The following is a 12,851-nucleotide window of genomic DNA, read 5'->3' as shown; positions in this document are numbered from 1 at the left end:
CACTCATGATCACAGGGGCCCAAACAAAGAGAGAGGGAGCACTGATCATCTCAGGGGACCCAACAGAGAGAGAGCACTGATCATCTCAGGGGCCCCAACAAAGAGAGAGGGAGCACTGATCATCACAGGGACCCCAACAGAGATGAAGGGAGCGCTGATCATCACAGGGGCCCTAAGAGAGAGGGAGCACTGATCATCACAGGGGTCCCACCAAAGAAAGAGGGTGCACAGATCATCACTGGGGCCCCAACAGAGAGAGAGGGAACACTGATCATCAATGGGGCCCTAAGAGAGAGGGAGCACTCATGATCACAGGGGCCCCAACAAAGAGAGTGGGAGCACTGATCATCTCAGGGGACCCAACAGAGAGAGAGCACTGATCATCTCAGGGGCCCCAACAAAGAGAGAGGGAGCACTGATCATCACAGGGACCCCAACAGAGAGAGATGGAGCACTGATCATCACAGGGCCCCCAACAGAGAGAGATGGAGCGCTGATCACCACAGGGGCCCTAAGAGAGAGGGAGTACTGATCAACACAGGGGCCGCAACAAAGAGAGATGGAGCACTGATCATCACAGGGGCCCAAACAGAGATGGAGCACTGATCATCACAGGGGTCCCAATAACGAGAGAGGGAGGACTGATCATCTCAGGGGCCCCAACAAAGAGGAAGCACTGATCATAACAGGGGCCCCAACAGAGAGGAGTGCTGATCATCACAGGGGCCCCACTAGAGAGGGAGCACTTATCATCACAAGAGCCCCGACAAAGAGAAGGAGCGCTGATCATCACAAGGGCCCCAATAGAGAGGTAGCATTGATCTTCACAGGGGCCCCAACAGAGAGAGAGTACTGATCATCCCAGGGGCCACAACAGAGATGGAACACTGATCATCACAGGGGCTCCAATAGAGAGGGAGCACTGATCATCACATGAGCCCCAACAAAGCGAAGGAGCGCTGATCTTCACAAGGGCCCCAATAGAGAGGGAGCACTGATCATCACAGGGGCCCCAACAGAGAGAGAGTACTGATCATCCCAGGGGCCGCAACAGAGATGGAACACTGTTCATCACAGGTGACCTAACGGAGAGGAAGCACTGATAATCACATTGGCTCAACAGAGAGGGAGCACTGATCATCCCAGGGGCCCAACAGAGAGGGAGCACTGATCATAACAGGGGCCCCAATAGAGAGAAGGAGCGCTGATCATCACAGGGGCCCCAAAAGAGAGGGAGCACTGATCATCACAGGAGCCCCAACAAAGAGGAGTGCTGATCTTCACAGGGGACCCAATAGAGAGGGAGCACTGATCATCACAGGGGCCCCAATAAAGAGAGAGGGAGCGCTGATCATCTCAGGGGCCCCTACAAAGAAAGAGGGTGCACAGATCATCACAGGGGCACCAACAGAGAGAGAGGGAGCACTGATCATCACAGGGGCCCTAAGAGAGAGGGAACACTGATCATCACAGGGGCCCCAACAAAGAGAGAGGGAGCACTGATCATCTCAGGGCACCCAACAGAGAGAGAGCACTGATCATCTCAGGGGACCCAACAGAGAGAAAGCACTGATCATCTCAGGGACCCCAACAAAGAGAGAGGGAGCACTGATCATCACAGGGGCCCTAAGAGAGAGGGAACACTGATCATCACAGGGGCCCCAACAAAGAGAGAGGGAGCACTGATCATCTCAGGGGACCCAACAGAGAGAGAGCACTGATCATCTCAGGGGACCCAACAGAGAGAAAGCACTGATCATCTCAGGGGCCCCAACAAAAAGAGAGGGAGCACTGATCATCACAGGGGCCCCACCAGAGAGAAGGTGTACAGATCATCACAGGGGCCCCAACAGACATGGAGGGAGCGCTGATCACCACAGGGGCCCTTAGAGAGAGGGAGTACTTATCAACAGAGGGGCCCCAACAAAGAGAGAAGGAGCACTGATCATCACAGGGGCCCCAACAGAGATGGAGCACTGATCATCACAGTGGCCCCAATAAAGAGAGAGGGAGCACTGATCATCCCATGGGCCCCAACAGAGAGGGAGCACTGATCATCACAGAGACCCCAACAGAGAAGGAGCACTGTTCATCACAGGGGCCCCACCAAAGAGAGAGGGAGCACTGATCATCCCAGGCGCCCCAACAGAGAGGGAACACTGATCGTCACAGGGGCACCAATAAAGAGAGAGGGAGCACTGATTATCCCAGGGGCCTCAACAGAGAGGGAACGCTGATCATCACAGGGGCCCCAACAGAGATGGAGCGCTGATCATCACAGGGGCCCTAAGAGAGAGGGAGCACTGATCATCACAGGGGGCCCTAAGAGAGAGAGAGCACTGATCATCACAGGGGCACCAACAGAGAGGGACCACTGATCATCACAGGGGCCCCAACAAAGAGAGAGGGAGCACTGATCATCACAGGGGCCGCAACAAAGAGAGAGGGAGCACTGATCATCACAGGGGCCTCAACAGAGAGGGACCGCTGATCATCACAGGGGACCCAACAGAGGGAGAGCACTGATCATCTCAGGGGACCCAACAGAGAGAAAGCACTGATCATCTCAGGGGCCCCAACAAAGAGAGAGGGAGCACTGATCATCACAGGGGCCCCACCAGAGAGAAGGTGTACAGATCATCACAGGGGCCCCAACAGACATGGAGGGAGCGCTGATCACCACAGGGGCCCTTAGAGAGAGGGAGTACTGATCAACAGAGGGGCTCCAACAAAGAGAGAAGGAGCACTGATCATCACAGTGGCCCCAACAGAGATGGAGCACTGATCATCACAGTGGCCCCAATAAAGAGAGAGGGAGCACTGATCATCCCATGGGCCCCAACAGAGAGGGAGCACTGATCATCACAGAGACCCCAACAGAGAAGGAGCACTGTTCATCACAGGGGCCCCACCAAAGATAGAGGGAGCACTGATCATCCCAGGCGCCCCAACAGAGAGGGAACACTGATCGTCACAGGGGCACCAATAAAGAGAGAGGGAGCACTGATTATCCCAGGGGCCTCAACAGAGAGGGACCGCTGATCATCACAGGGGCCCCAACAGAGATGGAGCGCTGATCATCACAGGGGCCCTAAGAGAGAGGGAGCACTGATCATCACAGGGGGCCCTAAGAGAGAGGGAGCACTGATCATCACAGGGGCCCTAAGAGAGAGAGAGCACTGATCATCACAGGGGCACCAACAGAGAGGGAGCACTGATCATCACAGGGGCCCCAACAAAGAGAGAGGGAGCACTGATCATCACAGGGGCCGCAACAAAGAGAGAGGGAGCACTGATCATCACAGGGGCCTCAACAGAGAGGGACCGCTGATCATCACAGGGACCCCAACAGAGATGGAGCGCTGGTCATCACAGGGTCCCCATCAAAGAGAGTGGGAGAACTGATCATCCCAGGGACCCAAACAGAGAGGGAGCACTGATCATCTCAGGGGCCCCAACAGAGAGTGAGCACTGATCATCTCAGGGGCCCCATCAAAAAGAGAGGGAGCACTGATCATCACAGGGGCTCCAACAGAGATTTAGCACTGATCATCATAGGGCCCCAATAAAGAGAGAGGGAGCACTGATCATCTCAGGGGCCCCAAAAGAGAGCACTGATCATCCCAGGGGCCCCAACAGAGAGGGACCGCTGATCATCACAGGGGCCCTAAGAGAGAAAGGGAGCACTGATCATCACAAGGGCCCTAACAGAGAAGGAACACTGATCATCACAGGGGTCCCAACAAAGAGGGAGTGCTGATCATCACAGGGGCCCCAACAGAGAGGGAGCAATGATCAACACAGGGGCCCCAACAGAGAGGGAGCACTGATTATCACAGGGGCCCTGAGAGAGAGGGATCACTGATCATCAAAGGTTCCCAAAAGAGAGGGAGAACTGATCATCACAGGGGCCGCAACAGAGAGGGTGCAGTGATCATCACAGGGGCTCCAACAGAGAGGGAGTACTGATCATCACAGGGGCCCCAAAAGAGAGGGAGCACTGATCACAGGGGCCCTAACAGAGAGGGAGCGCTAATCATCACAGGGGCCCCAAGAGAGATGGAGCGCCGATCATCACAGGTGCCCTAAGAGAGAGGGAGCACTGATCATCGGAGCCCCAACAGAGATTGAGTACTGATCATCACATTGGCCCAACAGCTAGGGAGCACTGATCATCACAGGGGCCCCAAGAGAGATGGAGCGCTGATCATCACAGGTGCCCTAAGAGAGAGGGAGCACTGATCATCAAAGGATCCCAAACAGAGAGGGAGCACTGAAAATCACAGGGGCCCCAAAAGAGGAGCACTGATCACAGGGGCCCCAACAGAGAGGAAGCGCTGATCATCACAAGGGCCCTAACAGAGAAGGAACACTGATCATCACAGGGGACCCAACAAAGAGGGAGCGCTGATCATCAAAGGGGCCCTAACAGAGAGGGAACACTGATCATAACATTGTCCCTACAGAGAGAGAGCATTGATCATCACAGGGGCCCCAACAGAGAGGGAGCACTGATCATCACAGGGGCCCTGAGAGAGAGGGATCACTGATCATCAAAGGTTCCCAAACAAAGAGAGAGAGCTCTGATCATCGCAGGGGCCCCAACAGAGAGGAAGCACTAGTCATCAAAGGGGACCCAACACAGAGAGAGCACTGATCATCACAGGGGCCTCAACTGAGAGAGAGCACTGATCATCACAGGGCCCCTAACAGAGAGAGAGCATTGATCATCACAGAGGCCCCAACAGAGAGGGAGCAGTGAACATCACAGGGGCACCAAAAGAGAGGGAGCACTGATCACTGGGGCCCCAACAGCGAGGAAGCGCTGATCATCACAAGGGCCCTAACAGAGAAGGAACACTGATCATCACCAGGGCCCCAACAAAGAGGGAGCACTGATCATCAAAGGGGCCCCAACAGACAGGGAGCACTGATCATCACATTGGCCCTACAGAGAGGGAGCACTGATCATCACAGGGGCCCCACCAAAGAAAGAGGGTGTACAGATCATGACAGGGGCCCCAACAGAGATGGAGGGAGCGCTGATCATCACAGGGGCCCTAAGAGAGAGAGCACTGATCATCACAGGGGTCCCACCAAAGAAAGAGGGTGCACAGATCATCACAGGGGCCCCAACAGAGAGAGAGGGAGCACTGATCATCTCAGGGGCCCCAACAAAGAGAGAGGGAGCACTGATCATCACAGGGACCCCAACAGAGATGAAGGGAGCGCTGATCATCACAGGGGCCCTAAGAGAGAGGGAGCACTGATCATCACAGGGGTCCCACCAAAGAAAGAGGGTGCACAGATCATCACTGGGGCCCCAACAGAGAGAGAGGGAACACTGATCATCAATGGGGCCCTAAGAGAGAGGGAGCACTCATGATCACAGGGGCCCCAACAAAGAGAGTGGGAGCACTGATCATCTCAGGGGACCCAACAGAGAGAGAGCACTGATCATCTCAGGGGCCCCAACAAAGAGAGAGGGAGCACTGATCATCACAGGGACCCCAACAGAGAGAGATGGAGCACTGATCATCACAGGGCCCCCAACAGAGAGAGATGGAGAGCTGATCACCACAGGGGCCCTAAGAGAGAGGGAGTACTGATCAACACAGGGGCCACAACAAAGAGAGATGGAGCACTGATCATCACAGGGGCCCAAACAGAGATGGAGCACTGATCATCACAGGGGGCCCAATAAAGAGAGAGGGAGCACTGATCATCTCAGGGGCCCCAACAAAGAAGAAGCACTGATTATAACAGGGGCCCCAACAGAGAGGAGTGCTGATCATCACAGGGGCACCACTAGAGAGGGAGCACTTATCATCACAAGAGCCCCGACAAAGCGAAGGAGCGCTGATCATCACAGGGGCCCCAATAGAGAGGGAGCACTGATCATCACAGGGCCCCCAACAGAGAGGGAGCACTTATCATCACAAGAGCCCCGACAAAGAGAAGGAGCGCTGATCATCACAGGGGCCCCAATAGAGAGGTAGCACTGATCTTCACAGGGGCCCCAACAGAGAGAGAGTACTGATCATCCCAGGGGCCGCAACAGAGATGGAACACTGATCATCACAGGGGCCCCAACAGAGAGAAGGAGCGCTGATCATCATAGGGGCCCCAATAGAGAGGGAGCACTGATCATCACATGAGCCCCAACAAAGAGAATGAGCGCTGATCTTCACAAGGGCCCCAATTGAGAGGGAGCACTGATCATCACAGGGGCCCCAACAGAGAGAGAGTACTGATCATCCCAGGGGCCGCAACAGAGATGGAACACTGTTCATCACAAGTGACCTAACGGAGAGGAAGCACTGATAATCACATTGGCTCAACAGAGAGGGAGCACTGATCATCACATTGGCCCAACAGAGAGGGAGCACTGATCATAACAGGGGCCCCAACAGAGAGAAGGAGCGCTGATCATCACAGGGGCCCCAAAAGAGAGAAGGAGCGCTGATCATCACAGGAGCCCCAACAAAGAGGAGTGCTGATCGTCACAGGGGCCCCAATAGAGTGGGAGCACTGATCATCACAGGGGCCCCAATAGAGAGGGAGCACTGATCATAACAGGTGCCCCAACAGAGAAGGAGCGCTGATCATCACAGGGGCCCCAATAGAGAGGAAGCACTGATCATCACAGGGGCCCCAACAGAGAGGGAGAATGGATTATCACAGGGGCCCCAACAGAGAGGGAGCACTGTTCATCACAGGGGCCCCAACAGAGAGAGCACTGATCATCACAGGGGCCCCAACACAGAGGGAGCATGGATCATCACAGGGGCCCCAACAGACAGAGGGAGCACTGATCATAACAGGTGCCCCAACAGAGAAGGAGCGCTGATCATCACAGGGGCCCCAATAGAGAGGAAGCACTGATCATCACAGGGGCCCCAACAGAGAGGGAGAATGGATCATCACAGGGGCCCCAACAGACAGAGGGAGCACTGATCATCACAGGGGCCCCAACAGAGAGAGGGAGCACTGATCATCACAGGGCCCCCAATAGAGAGGGAGCACTGATCATCACAGAAGCCCCGACAAAGAGAAGGATCGCTGATCATCACAGGGGCCCCAATAGAGAGGTAGCACTGATCATCACAGGGCCCCAAAAGAGAGAATAAGCTCTGATTATCACAGGGGCCCCAATAGAAAGAGTGTCCTTATCATCCCAGGGGCCGCAACAGAGATGGAACACTGATCATCACAGGAGCCCCAACAAAGAGAAGGAGCGCTGATTTTCACAGGGGCCCCAATAGAGAGGGAGCACCGATCATAACAGGGGCCCCAACAGAGAGAAGGAGCGCTGATCATCACAGGGGCCCCAATAGAGAGGGAGCATGGATCATCACAGGAGACCCAACATAGAGAGCGAGTACTGATCATCACAGGGGCCCCAACAGAGAGGGAGCACTGATCATCACAGTGGCCCCAACAAAGAGGGAGCACTGATCATCACATTGGCCCAACAGAGAGGGAGCACTGATCATCACAGGGGCCCCAAGAGAGATGGAGCGCTGATCATCACAGGTGCCCTAAGAGAGAGGGAGCACTGATCATCAAAGGATCCCAAACAGAGAGAAGGAGCGCTGATCACCACAGGGGCCCCAATAGAGAGGGAGCATGGATCATCACAGGAGCCCCAACAAAGAGAGCGAGCACTGATCATCACAGGGGACCCAATAGAGAGGGAGCACTGATCATCACAGGGCCCCTAACAGAGAGAGAGCACTGAACATCACAGGGGCCCCAAAAGAGAAGGAGCACTGATCACAGGGGCCCCAACAGAGAGGAAGCACTGATCATCACAAGGGCCCTAACAGAGAAGGAACACTGATCATCACAGGGGTCCCAACAAAGAGGGAGCGCTGATCATCACAGGGGCCCCAACAGAGAGGGAGCAATGATCAACACAGGGGCCCCAACAGAGAGGGAGCACTGATTATCACAGGGGCCCTGAGAGAGAGGGATCACTGATCATCAAAGGTTCCCAAAAGAGAGGGAGCACTGATCATCACAGGGGCCGCAACAGAGAGTGTGCAGTGATCATCACAGGGGCTCCAACAGAGAGGGAGTACTGATCATCACAGGGGCCCCAAAAGAGAGGGAGCACTGATCACAGGGGCCCTAACAGAGAGGGAGCGCTAATCATTACAGGGGCCCCAAGAGAGATGGAGCGCCGATCATCACAGGTGCCCTAAGAGAGAGGGAGCACTGATCATCGGAGCCCCAACAGAGATTGAGTACTGATCATCACATTGGCCCAACAGCTAGGGAGCACTGATCATCACAGGGGCCCCAAGAGAGATAGAGCGCTGATCATCACAGGTGCCCTAAGAGAGAGGGAACACTGATCATCAAAGGATCCCAAACAGAGAGGGAGCACTGAAAATCACAGGGGCCCCAAAAGAGGAGCACTGATCACAGGGGCCCCAACAGAGAGGAAGCGCTGATCATCACAAGGGCCCTAACAGAGAAGGAACACTGATCATCACAGGGGACCCAACAAAGAGGGAGCACTGATCATCAAAGGGGCCCCAACAGAGAGGGAACACTGATCATAACATTGTCCCTACAGAGAGAGAGCATTGATCATCACAGGGGCCCCAACAGAGAGGGAGCACTGATCATCACAGGGGCCCTGAGAGAGAGGGATCACTGATCATCAAAGGTTCCCAAACAAAGAGAGAGAGCTCTGATCATCAAAGGGGACCCAACACAGAGGGAGCACTGATCATCACAGGGGCCCCAACTGAGAGAGAGCACTGATCATCACAGGGCCCCTAACAGAGAGAGAGCATTGATCATCACAGGGGCCCCAACAGAGAGGGAGCAGTGAACATCACAGGGGCCCCAAAAGAGAGGGAGCACTGATCACTGGGGCCCCAACAGCGAGGAAGTGCTGATCATCACAAGGGCCCTAACAGAGAAGGAACACTGATCATCACCAGGGCCCCAACAAAGAGGGAGCACTGATCATCAAAGGGGCCCCAACAGACAGGGAGCACTGATCATCACATTGGCCCTACAGAGAGGGAGCACTGATCATCACAGGGGCCCCACCAAAGAAAGAGGGTGTACAGATCATGACAGGGGCCCCAACAGAGAGAGGAGAGAGAGGGAACACTGATCATCAATGGGGCCCTAAGAGAGAGGGAGCACTCATGATCACAGGGGCCCCAACAAAGAGAGAGGGAGCACTGATCATCTCAGTGGACCCAACAGAGAGAGAGCACTGATCATCTCAGGGGCCCCAACAAAGAGAGAGGGAGCACTGATCATCACAGGGACCCCAACAGAGATGAAGGGAGCGCTGATCATCACAGGGGCCCTAAGAGAGAGGGAGCACTGATCATCACAGGGGTCCCACCAAAGAAAGAGGGTGCACAGATCATCACAGGGGCCCCAACAGAGAGAGAGGGAACACTGATCATCAATGGGGCCCTAAGAGAGAGGGAGCACTCATGATCACAGGGGCCCCAACAAAGAGAGAGGGAGAACTGATCATCTCAGGGGACCCAACAGAGAGAGAGCACTGATCATCTCAGGGGCCCCAACAAAGAGAGAGGGAGCACTGATCATCACAGGGACCCCAACAGAGAGAGATGGAGCACTGATCATCATAGGGCCCCCAACAGAGAGAGATGGAGCGCTGATCACCACAGGGGCCCTAAGAGAGAGGAGTGCTGATCATCACAGGGGCCCCACTAGAGAGGGAGCACTTATCATCACAAGAGCCCCGACAAAGAGAAGGAGCGCTGATCATCACAAGGGCCCCAATAGAGAGGTAGCACTGATCTTCACAGGGGCCCTAACAGAGAGAGAGTACTGATCATCCCAGGGGCCGCAACAGAGATGGAACACTGATCATCCCAGGGGCCCCAATAGAGAGGGAGCACTGATCATCACATGAGCCCCAACAAAGAGAAGGAGCGCTGATCTTCACAAGGGCCCCAATAGAGAGGGAGCACTGATCATCACAGGGGCCCCAAAAGAGAGAGAGTACTGATCATCCCAGGGGCCGCAACAGAGATGGTACACTGTTCATCACAGGTGACCTAACGGAGAGGAAGCACTGATAATCACATTGGCTCAACAGAGAGGGAGCACTGATCATCACATTGGCCCAACAGAGAGGGAGCACTGATCATAAAAGGGGCCCCAATAGAGAGAAGGAGCGCTGATCATCACAGGGGCCCCAAAAGAGAGGGAGCACTGATCATCACAGGAGCCCCAACAAAGAGGAGTGTTGATCTTCACAGGGGCCCCAATAGAGAGGGAGCACTGATCATCACAGGGGCCCAATAGAGAGGGAGCACTGATCATAACAGGTGCCCCAACAGAGAAGGAGCGCTGATCATCATAGGGGCCCCAATAGAGAGGAAGCACTGATCATCACAGGGGCCCCAACAGAGAGGGAGAATGGATTATCACAGGGGCCCCAACAGAGAGGGAGCACTGTTCATCACAGGGGCCCCAACAGAGAGAGCACTGATCATCACAGGGGCCCCAACACAGAGGGAGCATGGATCATCACAGGGGCCCCAACAGAGAGAGGGAGCACTGATCATCACAGGGGCCCCAACAGAGAGAGGGAGCACTGATCATCACAGGGGCCCCAACAGAGAGAGGGAGCACTGATCATCACAGGGCCCCCAACAGAGAGGGAGCACTGATCATCACAGAAGCCCCGACAAAGAGAAGGATCGCTGATCATCACAGGGGCCCCAATAGAGAGGTAGCACTGATCATCACAGGGCCCCAACAGAGAGAAGAAGCACTGATTATCACAGGGGCCCCAATAGAGAGAGAGTCCTGATCATCCCAGGGGCCGCAACAGAGATGGAACACTGATCATCACAGGGGACCTAACGGAGAGGGAGCACTGATCATCACATTGGCCCAGCAGAGAGGGAGCACTGATCATCACAGGGGCCCCAACAGAGAGGGAGCACTGATCATCACTGGGGCCCCAACACAGAGGGAGCATGGATCATCACAGGGGCCCCAATAGAGAGGGAGAAAGGATTATCACAGGGGCCCCAATAGAGAGGGAGCACTGATCATCACAGGGGCCCCACCAAAGAAAGAGGGTGTACAGATCATGACAGGGGCCCCAACAGAGAGAGAGGGAACACTGATCATCAATGGGGCCCTAAGAGAGAGGGAGCACTCATGATCACAGGGGCCCCAACAAAGAGAGAGGGAGCACTGATCATCTCAGGGGACCCAATAGAGAGAGAGCACTGATCATCTCAGGGGCCCCAACAAAGAGAGAGGGAGCACTGATCATCACAGGGACCCCAACAGAGAGAGATGGAGCACTGATCATCATAGGGCCCCCAACAGAGAGAGATGGAGCGCTGATCACCACAGGGGCCCTAAGAGAGAGGAGTGCTGATCATCACAGGGGCCCCACTAGAGAGGGAGCACTTATCATCACAAGAGCCCCGACAAAGAGAAGGAGCGCTGATCATCACAAGGGCCCCAATAGAGAGGTAGCACTGATCTTCACAGGGGCCCCAACAGAGAGAGAGTACTGATCATCCCAGGGGCCGCAACAGAGATGGAACACTGATCATCACAGGGGCCCCAATAGAGAGGTAGCACTGATCATCACAGTGCCCCAAAAGAGAGAAGCGCTGAATATCACAGGGGCCCCAATAGAGAGAGAGTCCTGATCATCCCAGGGGCCGCAACAGAGATGGAACACTGATCATCACAGGGGACCTAACGGAGAGGGAGCACTGATCATCACATTGGCCCAGCAGAGAGGGAGCACTGATCATAACAGGTGCCCCAACAGAGAAGGAGCGCTGATCATCATAGGGGCCCCAATAGAGAGGAAGCACTGATCATCACAGGGGCCCCAACAGAGAGGGAGAATGGATTATCACAGGGGCCCCAACAGAGAGGGAGCACTGTTCATCACAGGGGCCCCAACAGAGAGAGCACTGATCATCACAGGGGCCCCAACACAGAGGGAGCATGGATCATCACAGGGGCCCCAACAGAGAGAGGGAGCACTGATCATCACAGGGGCCCCAACAGAGAGGGAGCACTGATCATCACAGGGGCCCCAACAGAGAGAGGGAGCACTGATCATCACAGGGCCCCCAACAGAGAGGGAGCACTGATCATCACAGAAGCCCCGACAAAGAGAAGGATCGCTGGTCATCACAGGGGCCCCAATAGAGAGGTAGCACTGATCATCACAGGGCCCCAACAGAGAGAAGAAGCACTGATTATCACAGGGGCCCCAATAGAGAGAGAGTCCTGATCATCCCAGGGGCCGCAACAGAGATGGAACACTGATCATCACAGGGGACCTAACGGAGAGGGAGCACTGATCATCACAGGGGCCCCAACAGAGAGGAAGCACTGATCATCACTGGGGCCCCAACACAGAGGGAGCATGGATCATCACAGGGGCCCCAATAGAGAGGGAGAAAGGATTATCACAGGGGCCCCAATAGAGAGGGAGCACTGATCATCACAGGGGCCCCAATAGAGAGGGAGCACTGATCATAACAGGTGCCCCAACAGAGAAGGAGCGGTGATCATCACAGGGGCCCCAATAGAGAGGAAGCACTGATCATCACAGGGGCCCCAACAGAGAGGGAGAATGGATTATCACAGGGGCCCCAACAGAGAGGGAGCACTGTTCATCACAGGGGCCCCAACAGAGAGAGCACTGATCATCACAGGGGCCCCAACAGAGAGAGAGTACTGATCATCCCAGGGGCCGCAACAGAGATGGAACACTGTTCATCACAGATGACCTAACGGAGAGGAAGCACTGATAATCACATTGGCTCAACAGAGAGGGAGCACTGATCATCACA

The sequence above is a fragment of the Dendrobates tinctorius genome, unplaced genomic scaffold, assembly GCF_039654945.1.
Source record: "Dendrobates tinctorius isolate UK_male_01 unplaced genomic scaffold, ASM3965494v1 ptg000279l, whole genome shotgun sequence".
In the NCBI taxonomy this organism is placed as follows: Eukaryota; Metazoa; Chordata; class Amphibia; order Anura; family Dendrobatidae; genus Dendrobates; species Dendrobates tinctorius.
Note: the sequence above shows the minus strand (reverse complement) of the source record.